Source organism: Passer montanus, unplaced genomic scaffold (assembly GCF_014805655.1).
Source record: "Passer montanus isolate IOZ18808 unplaced genomic scaffold, ASM1480565v1 scaffold122, whole genome shotgun sequence".
Classification (NCBI taxonomy): domain Eukaryota; kingdom Metazoa; phylum Chordata; class Aves; order Passeriformes; family Passeridae; genus Passer; species Passer montanus.
Window position 1 is genome coordinate 612,598 of NW_024358945.1, and position 13,585 is coordinate 626,182.

General features: G+C 43.4%; 1 protein-coding gene across 6 annotated transcripts in view; it reads left to right on the plus strand.

The window, feature by feature from the left end:
• The window catches only part of SOX5 (SRY-box transcription factor 5), a 607,462-nt gene that overhangs the window by 284,986 nt on the left and 308,891 nt on the right, over positions 1-13,585 (plus strand). For all 6 annotated transcript variants that reach the window (XM_039698241.1, XM_039698239.1, XM_039698237.1 and 3 more), the window contains one exon: positions 3,152-3,311. The gene's annotated coding sequence lies outside the window, so the exon portion shown is untranslated. The remainder of the gene's footprint in view (positions 1-3,151; positions 3,312-13,585) is intronic.

Here is a 13,585-nt window from a genome sequence, read left to right on the forward strand (position 1 = left end):
CTCTTTCCAGGCTTATACAACATGAATAGACTCTTAGTCTTACTCCTTTATGCAATATCTCATCACAGTAATGAAGAATTAGATAAGATTCCTGATAACTTTGTTGAAGTGTATTATAAATTCTTTTACAAGGAAGTTACTGCAGTGTTTCTAGATTTATAACAATAATTGGCAATCCCCATAATTACCATTAAAGCTGGCCAAAAATGAAAGGGGGAAAAAAATGTGTTTCATGAAATATTTTTGCGTCTTGGAATGTAAGCTGTATCTTTCAATGAAATTATGTCTTGCCCTGCTTAATGCCAAGTACTGAGGAGCAGGCACCTCTAAGAGGGAGAGCAGCAGCTACCCAGGAACACTTAGCAATGGTGTGCAGTCCTTTAAGTTGAGCTTAAACAAAGGTGCTGGACTTCTTTGGAAAAATTATCCAGGTGTAAAACCTAATTTGCTGTGCCGTGATTTTATCTTTCCAGTGGAAGTGGCATTTTGGTAAGGTGAATAGAAGAACCCACATTATCTTTGGTTGGTTGGCTTGCTTTTCTTTGGGAGAGACAAATGGGCTTGACATAACTGGTTTTCTCTGCACATCCCATCATATTTAATCTTTTGACACAGCTGCTTGCTTGCAGTACGGTTTGGAGTACTATCCACTGAAAAACTGGTTGCTTGGAATCTATCAGAGAACTACCATATTTATGCATAATTTTTTTTTCGTGCAGGCTCTTAGAGTGTTTAATAGGGGTGGCAAACACTGTAATAGAAGTGGAAAGTGTTCCCAGTTCTTAGCAAGATAAGAAAATGTTGTTTCTTATCTGTGATTTGAAAAGAGATGAAGGGTCAGTGAGGTAAAGATATGTGAAAGCTCTTTCACACTTGGTAAGAGCTAGAGTGGAGGAATGTTTCTCACTGGTGGCTAGTTTGAGTGGAAAGGAAGAGAAAGAGGCGGCTCCTACATAAAGGGAAAGGATAAGAACAAATGTCAAGTAAAATCAGGGAAATTTGTTGGTTTATTTGCTTAAAGATACAGGTACACAGCTCTGAGATTATTGCCACAAAGAAAAGAGCAAGTCAAGCTGAGGGCAGCTTTCAATGCTTGCCTGTTGTTGATGCTTTGGGATTTATAAAAATCCATAGGGCTTTAGAGATAGCTGAGAGGAGCAAGGAGAGTGGGATGGGCTCCAAAGCACAGGCAGTTTTGGGGGTTGCATAGGAATTTAGGGCAGCCTGCTGGTCCCCAGGTGTAGCTTACCCAGGGCGTGCCTTGTCCCACCTGACCCTGCAGCTGTGTCAGAGGGGGAGGCACTTGTGCTCACAGTGCAATGGGTTTTAGGCTATGCCTGTCCCATCCAGTGGAGCTCCTTGGAAGTTGTTTTTGGCCACAGTGTTTGCAGGAGCTATGAAAATAGGCATAATTTGATTTCAAGACTCAGCATGCACGTGCCAGACTTAGTAGTGGGGCGGGTTGGGTCTGAAGCCACTTAAATAAATTATTTTCCTCCTCATCCCTAGCAGATTTGTAGGTTATCAGCTGATGTAGGCTGTAGGAACCTTTACTTACCTGGCCTGTGCTGGCATTTGGGCTGGGAGAGAGCAGATGCCCCTGATTGTCTTCTTCTGTAGAAAGCAGAAGGGAACTATCCTGAATTCCTTTGCAGTGGATGTATTTAATCACTGTGCTGAGCTATTTTTTAGCACATCAGCTTTCATCTTTTGTTTATTTGCACACAATTGTCCGGTAAGTGAGAGGTGCATGTCCTGTGTTGAGAGGAGTGATGTCCTCTCATGGACCTGGGGACTTGCTCTCACACTGTGAAGTGAGAGCCTAAAAAAATCCCTGAGTGTGTGCTCTCTAGAGAGCAAGTCCTGTGAGGAGCAGCTGAGGGAGCTGGGGTTGTTTATCCTGGAGAAAAGGAGGCTCAGGGGGACTTTCTTTGTTTATTTGCACACAATTGTCTGGTAAATGAGAGGTGCATGTCCTGTGTTGAGAGTGATGTCATCTCATGGACCTGGGGACTAACACTGTGAAGTGAGAGCCTAAAAAATTCCTGAGTGTGTGCTCTCTAGAGAGCAAGTCCTGTGAGGAGCAGCTGAGGGAGCTGGGGTTGTTTATCCTGGAGAAAAGGAGGCTCAGGGGGACTTTATCACTCTTTAAACTCCCTGACAGGAAGGTACAGCCAGGTGGGGCTCAGCCTCTTCTCCCAGGCAAGTGACAGGACAAGAGGACATGGCTTTAAGTTACACCAAGGGAGGTCCAGGTGGGACATCAGGAGGAATTTATTGACAGAAAGTGTTGTTAAACATTGGAATGAGCTGCCCAAGTGCCCAAGGAAGTGGTAGAGTCAACATCCCTGGAGGCATTAATGAAATCACTGCATGTGGTACTTAATGCCATGGTCAAGTTGCCAAAGTGGTGATCCAGGGTTGGACTTGATGATCTCAGAGGTCTTTTCCAACCTAAATGGTTCTGCAATTCTTTCACTCTTGGAGAAGAAACTGATTTTGTCTTTGGTAATTAGAATACATGAGAAATGTGTGACCAGTCTTTGTCCCGTTAGACTGAAGGCTACAACCTAAACTGGCTCTCAACATGAATGGGAAGGGAAATCTTGTCATCCTACTGCTCTTACTGGGATATATGCACTCGTTTCCTTCTTTGACAGATGAATAAATGGGCTAAACTTTTGGAGCTGCATACTTAAAACTTGCATTTTACTTTCGTGCTGAAGAGTGGAAGTAGCTAAAATAGCTGGTAGTGCATGCAAGTTAATTTGTTGCTGAGCTTCTAATAGTAACAGATTTCAAAAATTATTTTTTGAATACATTTTGGAGCTGGTGGAATGCTTGAAAGATTCATTTCTAACAGAATTTGCATTCCATGTAATTTGGATTTAATAACGTGGTATAACGCAGGCAAAAGGGTTTCTGAGTATATGACTCTCTTTTTCCATGGCACAGTAGGTATTTCATCTTAATTTTTGGTTGCATGCTAAGAAATCAATATGTAAAGCAAGAGAGCATGGATACTTAAAAGGAAAGCATCAGAGAAGTTGAATAGTCATGTATTGGGTTAATATTTAAAACTGGAATATTTCTGAGTAGGAAAGGGCTTCAGAACTGGGCAATTCACAAACCACCTCTTCCCCTCCAACAGCTAATTCAGAAGCCGCAATTGTGTGAGCAGCCCCTTGGCAAGAGGACCAAGTGCAGCTGGTGCCAGAACTGAATGGAGATGATCCCAAGCTGAAAGTCAGAACAGGATCTTCCTTTGAGTTCGCCGAGCAACCTGCAATTCATTCCAGCACCTAGCACAGGTAAGAGATTTCCACAGAACCTGCATATCCCAAGGTGTTTTAATATCCCATAACTCCTGTTCTTCAGTGCCTGCAGGTTTGGGAACTGCTGATGCAGTGCCAGGTGCTAGTAGCAGGTTTTGTGTGGTTTTATTAGGCTTTAAGGTGGCTCTTGGTAACATCAGGTCAGAGTCCTGGTGCATTTGTCAGCAATCCTACACCAAGGAGCTTCTTCACAGAATATTATTTCAACCTGAATTTAAGATTAGAAGAGAACTATTGCTTGAGTCTTTGTATCTCATTTCTATGTAAATCAGGAGAGATTTATTTGAGTTAAGCAAGAGGTCTAGGTTAAGGTGGGAAGTGTGCTGGCTCCCAGCTGCTTGCTGGAGCCAATTCCTGGGCACATAAATTTGGTCCCAAACTGTGTTCTTGTTACAGAATATACAACAAAACCCCCAATGAATTAAACCCTGAGACATTCCAGCTTGCCTTTTGAGATGTGTACAAACAATAGGGGTCTAGCTGAGAGAGGTACCTGCCCACCCAGGCTGGGCCAGCTGCTGGCAGCTGTTTGGCAAGCTGTTCCTGAGCTGATGGGCAGAGCCCTTCCAGAAGGCACTGAGGGTGGGGATGAACCCCCTGAAGCTTCTCTCTTGCTCTTCTTTCATTTCTGTGGGCCTGCTCTTGGCATGAGGTGCCAGATTCCTAAGTAGACCCGAACTTTCCTTTTTTCTCTATATAGAATGACTGTGCAGTCCATATAAAATGCTCTGCCATATGAGTTATGAGAAAGTCATGTTTCATGGGACCAGGGGGACGTGCCCTGTTCCTGCTCACTGCAAGGACAGTTTATCCAAGATCATGCAAGCTGAGGCTGTTGTCCTCCATCATCATTTCTCTGGGGGTGTCAACAGCAAGAAAATATGGGATTTTATTCTTTGTGGCTTAGTTTTGGTTGGAGATGGGGTTTCAGACTAGTAGTACCCTTCTTTCTCAGATGACATCCCCAAAAGACCTCTGCATGAAGATGTGGGCAGTGCACTGAGTGTGTCCCAAACATCCTGTTTTACACCCCCAATTTGGGGGTGACTGACTCTGTGGTGTGCAATGAAGCACAGCAGTTTGTGGCTTTTGCTGCTGCCACAGAAGACCCCCCCCAAATGAGGAGCTGCCTCTGCAGCTGCATGGGCAGGGAGAGCCACGGGGCAGCAGCCACAAAAGTCACTTTCCCACAGATACTCTCCTGTCCTAGCTCCAGATTATTCCTTAATCATTAGCCCTAATGAAGGGCTTTTGTCATAATGGGGGGGAAAAAAAAAAAAAAAAAAAAAAATTTGACCTTTGTCTGGCCTGGGAGGACTGCAATTCGCATAACAATTTCCTTTTGTTCTTTGTTTGGAGTTATTAATCCAACATGAGCCTCGAATTAATCAGGGGTAGTGCGTTGTTACATTTCTAATTCACAGCTCCACTGCTTGTGTCTTTTTTAATTAAGGCCGAATGATAGCAGGCCTTAGCCCCTGATTGCAACACTTACTAACCACACATTGAGGGATGAAGAGGCTAAATAGGCAGAATGAGATTACTTCAAGGTTTCACTTAATTGTTTTTTCCTTTAAGTAAAGAGCACTGAATGAACATTGTTAATGCCAGGCTGCCAGCATTTCTTTTCTATATGTGTTACGTGTGTGTGTGCTGGGGGAGGCTGGGGCTGGTGCAGAGGACTTGGAGCTCTAATGGCTCAAGGGTTTGCAAAACTGGAGCCTTTGGTTATTGATTTAAACCATTCCTCCCACCTCCCCTGGGGGGCAGGGGCAAGAGAAGGAGGAATGGAGTTGGAGAGAATTAAACTTCAGTTAGATGCGGGGATTTCCTCGCATCCTGAGCGAACCCATTGTTTGTGCAGTTTTTCTTGCTGTTTGCAACTGGTTCAAAGGTATAAAAGGCAGGAAGATTGAAGGCTACCAGAGATGCTAAAGAAATGTGCTGACACACACAAAGCTCCCCAAAGGCTGGGAGTGGTAATATCATAATAAAATCAAGGCCAGGCAGTTGTGTCGCAGCAGATTTTGCTCATGCCGAAGGATGTTTGGGTAATTTTCAAAAGCCATTTGTAAATTTGTATTGTGAGAGCCATTCAAGGCCACGAGGACGCAGGTGCTATTCCAGGGGAATGGTGTAGATGATCTCAGATAGACCCTGGGTAACACAGTCTGTGCCAGACACTTGGGATGCTAGAAAAGAAAGCACACTTTGTGTCCAGCCTTGCAAGGTTTATTTACACAAACAGTTCTGTTAACTTAAAAAAAAAAAAAAAGAAAAAGAAGGGAAGGAATAAGAGGATTCATATTGCAGGTTTATGCCCAGTGTTTGGACCTCCTATGGTGATATGCTTTGGATAGGATTGTTGTGGAGGAAAGGTTAATATTTAGGCTCCCAAACCTTCAGATACTGAATATACGGAAATCCAACTGAATTCCATTTGTACCATGCACCTGCAATATCAGCTAGAGCTCTGTAATTGTGGGTACTAACTCTCACTGAGTTGTTTCATCCATCCAAGGAGCTGGAAGAGCTAATGTTTTCTGTGTCAAATGGCGAGCTGGTGTTGGGCATCCCAGGCTGCAGATACAGAGCTGCTATTCTGACTCTGGCATGGCACGTACAGGGCAACAACGCCGTTCCCACTTCTCTGAATTCTTGGTGTGTGGAGGCTGTTCCACACAGGATTATCTGAGCATGCAGTGATGAAACCTCTAGATGGATTAAGCAAAACTATGGTGTAAGCTCCAAAGGAGAAAAATGTGCCAGGTAAAAAGCTTACTTCTGTGTTTAGAAATCTAAATTTTAAACTGGGTCTGCTTTTTCAGATGAGCCTGAAAGGAACAGGCTATATTTAGCCTTCCATAGAAACGTATATAGTATGTGAAAACAAAAAGGAAAACCAACAAGCTAACACACCAGTCTTTAGATCTGGCTTTCAGTTGGTGCAAGGAAGCACTAGTGACTTCTGTGATCAGTAATGTCAACACGGGATTTACACTGAACTGGGTTCACAGGTTCAAAGCCATTTTCTGCACTTTCCTGCTCTTTTCTTAGGTGCTGCCTGATCCTGTGTGTCAGCATACTTCTGGTAGATTGCCAGCTCCCGTGCTGGGAGAAGTCAATGGGATAAGAAGATGCTCAGCATTAGTTGGAGTAGGGCTGCCTGACAAGCAGTTCAAGTACCTTACACATTATTTTGTTTTTCAGAAGCAGTTTTGATGCTGTTACATTAAATGACACCTTATTCTGCAGCTGAATCACACTTTGCATGGAGAGAATAGGATTAAGCACACAAGGATCTGACCATCTATTGCTTGCTGTTTATTTCTATTTAAAGACTGAATGCTTCACATTTGTCCACCTTGTTCTCTTTTTCCTAGAAATCTTTGCTGTGTTTGTTTACAGCAGACCCAATTCCAAAACTGAAATCTATTTTCAGTGCTGTTCTGTGTCTTAAACCTGCATCCTTCTTTTTATTTTTTGCATTATTGTTTGAATGTTCACTGTTGTTGATTTAAAGGTGTCACATTACACTTCTAAAGGCTCTCGGGATCAATATGTTTCTTATGTGAGTGTTTTGAATAATATCACAAACCCCAAAACCCAGTCTGCGCTGTGTCCTGTTTAAACCTCATGGCAGTGGTTATTCAAAATGGTATATTTGGCACACTTCTAAAATCTTCTTTTCCTCATTCTTGCACAGCATAATGTTCAGCATTGATGTATTCAGTGGCTCTCCTCAACAAACTTACAATACCATGTAGTGCTTTGAGATCCTGAAAGATGAAAGAAGTTGCATAAACAGATGGCAGTGGAGTTACAGTGGTTCTTGAAGTGGTTAACCCTTGCTGTAAGCTGTCTTGCAGGACCTTGCTAGAGCCACGTCTCCTGTCAGTAGCTTTCAGCACTTGGCTTGCTCTGTGTAACATGACATTACTCAATCCTTCCAATTATCCTGTGAAGGAAATTAGGCTTCTTGCCATTCTCGGGAACCAAAAGACCATGTCAGGGTGCATGATAATCCTTGTCCATCCTTGTCCAAAGTGGCCATAGTTGCACTTTGAGGGACAACCCTTGACAAGCTGTAGGTCATCAACACTACAGCTGTACCCAACACTGCTGAGCCCACAGATCAAATAAGGAGTGACTTTGGATGCTGCCGCTCTTCCTGATGGTTTTAGGCAATCTGTTGCTGTTTATGGAACCTTTCTGTGGAGATCAAAGCTGCCCTGAGCCCAGTGTACCCCCACAAGTGCACCAGCCAGCCCCGTGCAGCCCCGTGCCCATCCGCGGCTGTTCCATCCCACGCGGAGCTGCTGGCACTCCTCCCCTTGGAGCTGGGCAGCCAGGCCAGCCCCAGCCCGCTCTGCTCCTCGGGACATAAGGTAGAGATTAGGATTTAATGGTCCTTTGAGCTGCCCAGCGCTCCTCCCTCGGCGCTGTCTCCCGCGATCCCCCTGCCCGCGCCCTCCCTCTCTGCCATCAATGGGAGCCTTTGATGTCGCACAAGGGAAGACTGTTGGCTAACAGTCTGGAGCTGCCTCGTTTGAGCCAACCACCACATGAAAACAAATGCGAGCCATCATATTTCATTAACTGGCTGCCCCCCGCTCAAGTGCCCTTTTTTGATGTCGGAGCGCATCCTGACAGAAATCAGGGAGATACGTGTGATTAAGGCCAGCAATAATAGTTAGTGCATTGTATTGTAAATTACCTTTCTGGGCCCTGCTACTTTATCAGCCCCACTGGCCTTGGCTTGGGTACATTTTTGACTACTCTGTATATACAGTGTATTAGCGCAATGGAGATCATTATGTGGCCTGTATTTGAGTCATTTTTATTTAAGATGCCAAACAATAAGCTGTTGATTGGGGGAACAAGAGGCGAACAATAATGTTCTGTGTCACATAATACACCACCATTTTCCAGCTTTGCTTTAGAAGGGCCCTCTTTATTGTTTTTGTATAAAAATGGTTCTTAGGAGGAGGAATATTTTGCTGAGGTATGTCATTATTTTGCAAATTTCTATTATCTCATCATGTTGTCTTCATTGTAAATTGCAGCTAATTAGGAACCTAGTTAGAGCCCCAGCTTTGAGGCTGGCTTTTTTGTGAAAAGAGCCCACCGATTACCGCACTACAAGAGAGGAAGGGAGAGAAAAAGGAGATTAATCTGGTTACCTAGGCGACACTCGCTTCCATCTGCGAGGAACAATACATTTTTGTTTCCTTGGCTCAGTTCAGATCTGTTTTGTTTAGGGGGGAAAAAAGGAGAGAGAGAGGGAGAGGCAGAGAGAGAGAGAAGGGGAAAGAGGGAGAGGGAGAGGAGGCAGCCCCACAACAATGCTGGACTCTGTCTGGCCCCGGCTTACCCGTTTCCATCCCTCCGCAAGTTCGGGGTCTCGGGGGAGTGGGAAGATGAAAGAGATAAGCTCCAAAGTTGTCAAAGGTCATAACCTTGCCACACAAAGCCAGCAGTTTTGCTTCTAAATCTCCTTCTCCGAAAAAGCACTTAATGAAATAATATACTGTGCTTCTCAACACCCTGTAGTCTTTATTAAGCAGCCAGGCCCCGGAGATGGTGAATTTCAGGAGTCGGTTCAAACTTCGGACCGAACAGTTGCTGGCTCAGAGCTGCTGCTGTAGATGTGATGGGGATTTTCTTAGAGACACAGACAACTTTCCTTCCACTTTCTTTCATTAGCACTATTGTGGCTACCCTGACACATGTTTTAGAGCTGCCTTCGCACAAAAGGCAGAGGTCTGTGAAGGCAGAGCATTCTTTTTTTTTTATTTATTTTATTTTAAATTTCTTTTTGGTCACCTTCACAAGGTCATGCCAGAACAGACAACAGCGACCTGTATCTTTCTTGCTGTGCATCAAACTGTTAAACCCTTGTGTGGCTTTTGCATAGGGTAGACAATGCGGGCACATTATTTGCTCCTTGTTTTGGAGCAGCTTGCCAGAAAAAGGACGGAGGTAATAACCAGAGCTGATAGAGCCTGGCTTAGAGCTCAGAAATGCTCACGAGGTCTTGAGCTGAATTGGCTAAACCCACAGCCTTTCTGATAAGCACAATGCTTTCTCCAGGTGTTATGTCATCATGTATAATGTTTTACTGTACAGTAGTGTTATGGATGATGACATAAAGTCACAAAAATATCAAAGTTACCAATTTTAGCTTGTCTGAGCTTTCCAAGCCTGGACTGTGCTGATCAAATCAGAGCAAGTATCAGGTTAACAACCCTAAACCTCTTATTCTGCATTGCTCTGGAGTACTGTACTTATATTTTCTTCCTTTACTGAAGATTCTAAGAGCTGCTTCAGTGATGTGTTGCTCACTGACTGGAAATGATGGTCATCAAGTTACAAAATTACAAGTGTTCAGGAGGAAGGAATGAATGAAGGTACGACTGATTTTTTGGGTGGGGAATGTGAGACATCTTGGAAGTGAAGTCATAGTTGAATTTCCAGTTCTGCTGCGTGCTTTCTCTTGGATCTTGGCCAATTAACTTGGCCTATTTCTGCCTCGGACCTTGACCTACATAAAGCAGGCAAAGCTGTATTTCTCCACCATGGAGAATAACTTGAGTCTTAATTAATTAATTAGTGTTTTGGGAAGAGTTGGAGGTGCAGGGCTCTGGGTACAGGCAAGACATTTAATCCTTACCTATTCTGTTTCAGCTCATGCCTTGCTGGGTACACCCGAACGAGTTCTTGTCAGAAGAACTCTCAAGTGAGAATTAAATCAAACATGCTGGACTTTGTTAATTGCAGTGACTTGCTGAGATGTTTTGCAGATGTGTGGATGGAGCAGTTGTCACCTCCCAGACAATTAGCCCGGTTCTCCAGGCTCTGAGGAAAATGTCCACAGTAATTCTGCAATGCCATGAAATGAGGTGAGGGAGGAAAAACGGCTCTGTGTTACCTGTGTGCAAAAAGGAGAAGGACACTGCTCTTCAGGACAAAATTGGCACCGTGTGAGGGAAAGATTTGGAGAGTGAGGTATCAATCAGAGACTTAGCAGTATAAAGAAAGGAAGAGGAATATTTTGTAAGCTTTTTAAATGGCAACTTTCTATTTCAGTAGCAATGTTAATTCTGAAGAAACCAGAAATTTCGAATGCTCCAAAATTGTAAGGGGGAGAGGGGTAGAAATCTTCACCCATTATTAGAAAGAACCAGAATTACTGCACATAACAAGTTTAAAATGTTACTTTGAACTACATTATAATTTGAGGCGACTCCAGAGTTAGCCTTCCAGTTCTTAAAGATGGGTGGAGAGTGGGAATTTAGTAACTTTTGTTGGCCTACATTGCTCTTGCATCTTGTGGAAAAGTGATGGGGTGTGGACAAGTAATGGGGCCCATGACTTGTTAACACACATCATAGTATAAGTAAAGTCATGGTACTCCTCCTGGGGTGTGCTACATATGCATTTGGTCACCAAAGAGCATTATCTCCAGCTAAGAATTATCAAGGAAAGAAAAAAAGAAAGACCAGGATTCAAGAATCAAAAAAAGCATTTTAGAAAACATTTCTAAAGGGTGACCAAGAGCTTTACTGAATGCTGAAGCTACAGAGGTGGAAGAATATTCACAGGGAATTGTGAAAGTCTCAGGAAAGGTCAATGTCTGCTTCAGCCCCAGCAAAAAGGTGGAGCATTTATTGTCAATTTAGTCATTTATTGTCATCACAACAATGTCTAAGGACACATTTAGATCTGCTTTGTGCTTTTGAAGAGGAGGAGATGTGTTATCCCAGGGAAAACCCCCTCTGATGCCCTGGCACTGCTGCCATGACCTGCAATACTGTGTAAATGCCCAGATCAACCTGATTCAGAGCTGAGGTTTCTTAATGCCCCAGCCAGCTGGTTTTTTGAGATGGTGAAGGTGAGATGCTGTGCAGCCTTGCAGCCCCAGGAGCTGTGGCTCAGGAAATGCTGCTCCCCTACCAGCAGCCTGGAGCATGGGATGGGGACAGGATTCCAGAGAGTGAGCTCCAGGAGCTTTTCCTGGGGACCTTAATGCTTCCCTGGAAGGCCTTTCCATCTCCACTGCTGATGGGTGCAAAGTCTGCTTGGCTCCATCAAATCTGACAAAACAAAAGCCAGAGGGGAATATGTCTTCAGCCTCACATCCCAACTTTTGTGTTGTGTTTTGCAGCAATGCAGAGTGTCATCTTGTTAGTCTGAAAGCTCCTCAAAGGGTTTCTGTTCAGCCAGTCCCTTATCAGAGCCAGTTAAAGAAATTTAGCTCTTAAATTCTGTTTCTTTTGAAGCTTTTCTTTCTGTGTTCTGTAATAGTTTCCCTGTGTTTCTAGTCCATTAATGTCAGTTCTTTTTGGAATGTCAGTTTGCATAAAAGTTGCTATAAACATTCAAGCAGAGCTTGAAGCACCCCCTGAATGAATTTTGTCTTTGCAAACCTGCTCCTGCACTAAAATAATTTCTGAATAATCATTGGAAGTATGAAGATCTGTGTTTATTCTAAGAATTGGTAATTATTTTTCATATAGGACTTTGAGAAGGAGTGAAGAACCTGGAAGGATAAGTTACAGTAGTTCATGTTCCTGGTCTGGCACTTTAAACAATTTTACCTTGTCTTTCACCTTAATGAGAAATTTCCCTGGGAGAATGGGATGCATGGCAAACGTTTGCCACTTAAGCAACCCTCAATTAGCCACCAGCAGTGGGCAGTTTGGCCATTTAAACCACACTTAGAGTCAGAATTTATGTTGGAACAAGCCCTCTGAAAGCCATCTGGTTCAACCATGCACTCAAAGGAGGTCCAGCTGGAAGTTAATTCAGATTGTTCAGGATCTTGTTCCATTTCTAAGCTCCTGGTCCAGTGCTGTGCCACCCTCACTCCCATTTTTAAAATATATATTTTTCATTATTTACTTTGTTGTAATTGCACTGCTGAACAGCCTAGGCTGGATCTAAAAACATTTCAGTCACGTTTCAGGACCATGTCAGATGTATCTGATGGAGGGAATTTACCTGGTACAGGACTGAACATGAGTGCATTTTTTGGCAAACAGGGGAGATGCTCGTTGTGGCTGGATCCCCTGAGATGACAGAATTATTGGTTGGCTGTCAGAGGACGTGGTGCTCATGAGTGACCTCCTCTCACCAGCACAGCTCTCTGGCTTCTGGCCATGGAGAAGAAAGGAGGGAGGAGAAGAGAGAGAAAATCCTCCTTTTCCTTAGGAAGCAGGTCCAGTCTAAGGCACCAGTGTTCAACACACAAATATACAAATGAGCTGTAGATCTCCTTGTGCTTTATCCCTTTCTGGGCCACACCACATCAATGGCTTGACTGGGGGCACTTGAAAGGACTTGAAAGCAAACAGTTTCTGACCACTTTTACTTCTTCCTTGCTTTATTTTATCCATGGTTACCCAGTCCCAAAATGAGAGGGCTTTTGTGTGTATTTTCTTTGTGAGCAGGGAGCTATGTTTAGATTCTCATGACTGAATAAATTTTTTATAGATAAGAGCTTTCCTTAGGACAGGCCCTATCATGTGGGCATTCCATGAGACTCTTTCTCCATTCTGCTTCATCCTCTTTCTGTTCCTTCAAAAGTGAAAAAGACCAGTAGAAACAGATTATGAGGAAATATCCATGGTTTAAAGGTTTTCTAAGGTTAATATGGAACCAGCAGAAAAACTGTGCCTTCCTCTGCAAATGGAGTTCTTCCTTATTACCTCTTGAGAGAAGATGACAGATACACCCTCTATTTCTTAAAAAAAATAGGCTGGGGATCTTTGAAGAAGACTTCAGTCCAGTGCCCAGAGATCTTGTTGGCTGCTTTGTGAAATGCTTTGGTTCAACAGTGCACAGAGTAAAACAGAAGTGTTGCCAGCAAGTGCAATTTGAAAATAATAAATTAAACCCCAAAATGCAAGCTTGGCATAATAGTCTTGATATTATAAAATAATGATTCCTGCATCTTTTTTTTCTTTGACTTTTTGTTTCTGGACTTCTTCAGTGCATTCAGCTGGGCATTAACAGTAAATTTCAACTTTTTAAAAGTGAATCCCAATGTGATCTAATGTGATCACTTGATTGAAGGAGCTGCAGCTTTGAGAGAAGCACAGACTGGAAGATATGTGAGTAATGAAGGCCAATAGAAGATTCAGAAAGCCAGTCCAGTTTGGATCCACTCCTGCAATCTTGGCTATGTGAGGGTCAATAGTTCAGAGGTCTGGAGAGTACAAGTTAATGTCATTATTGCTGAAAACACC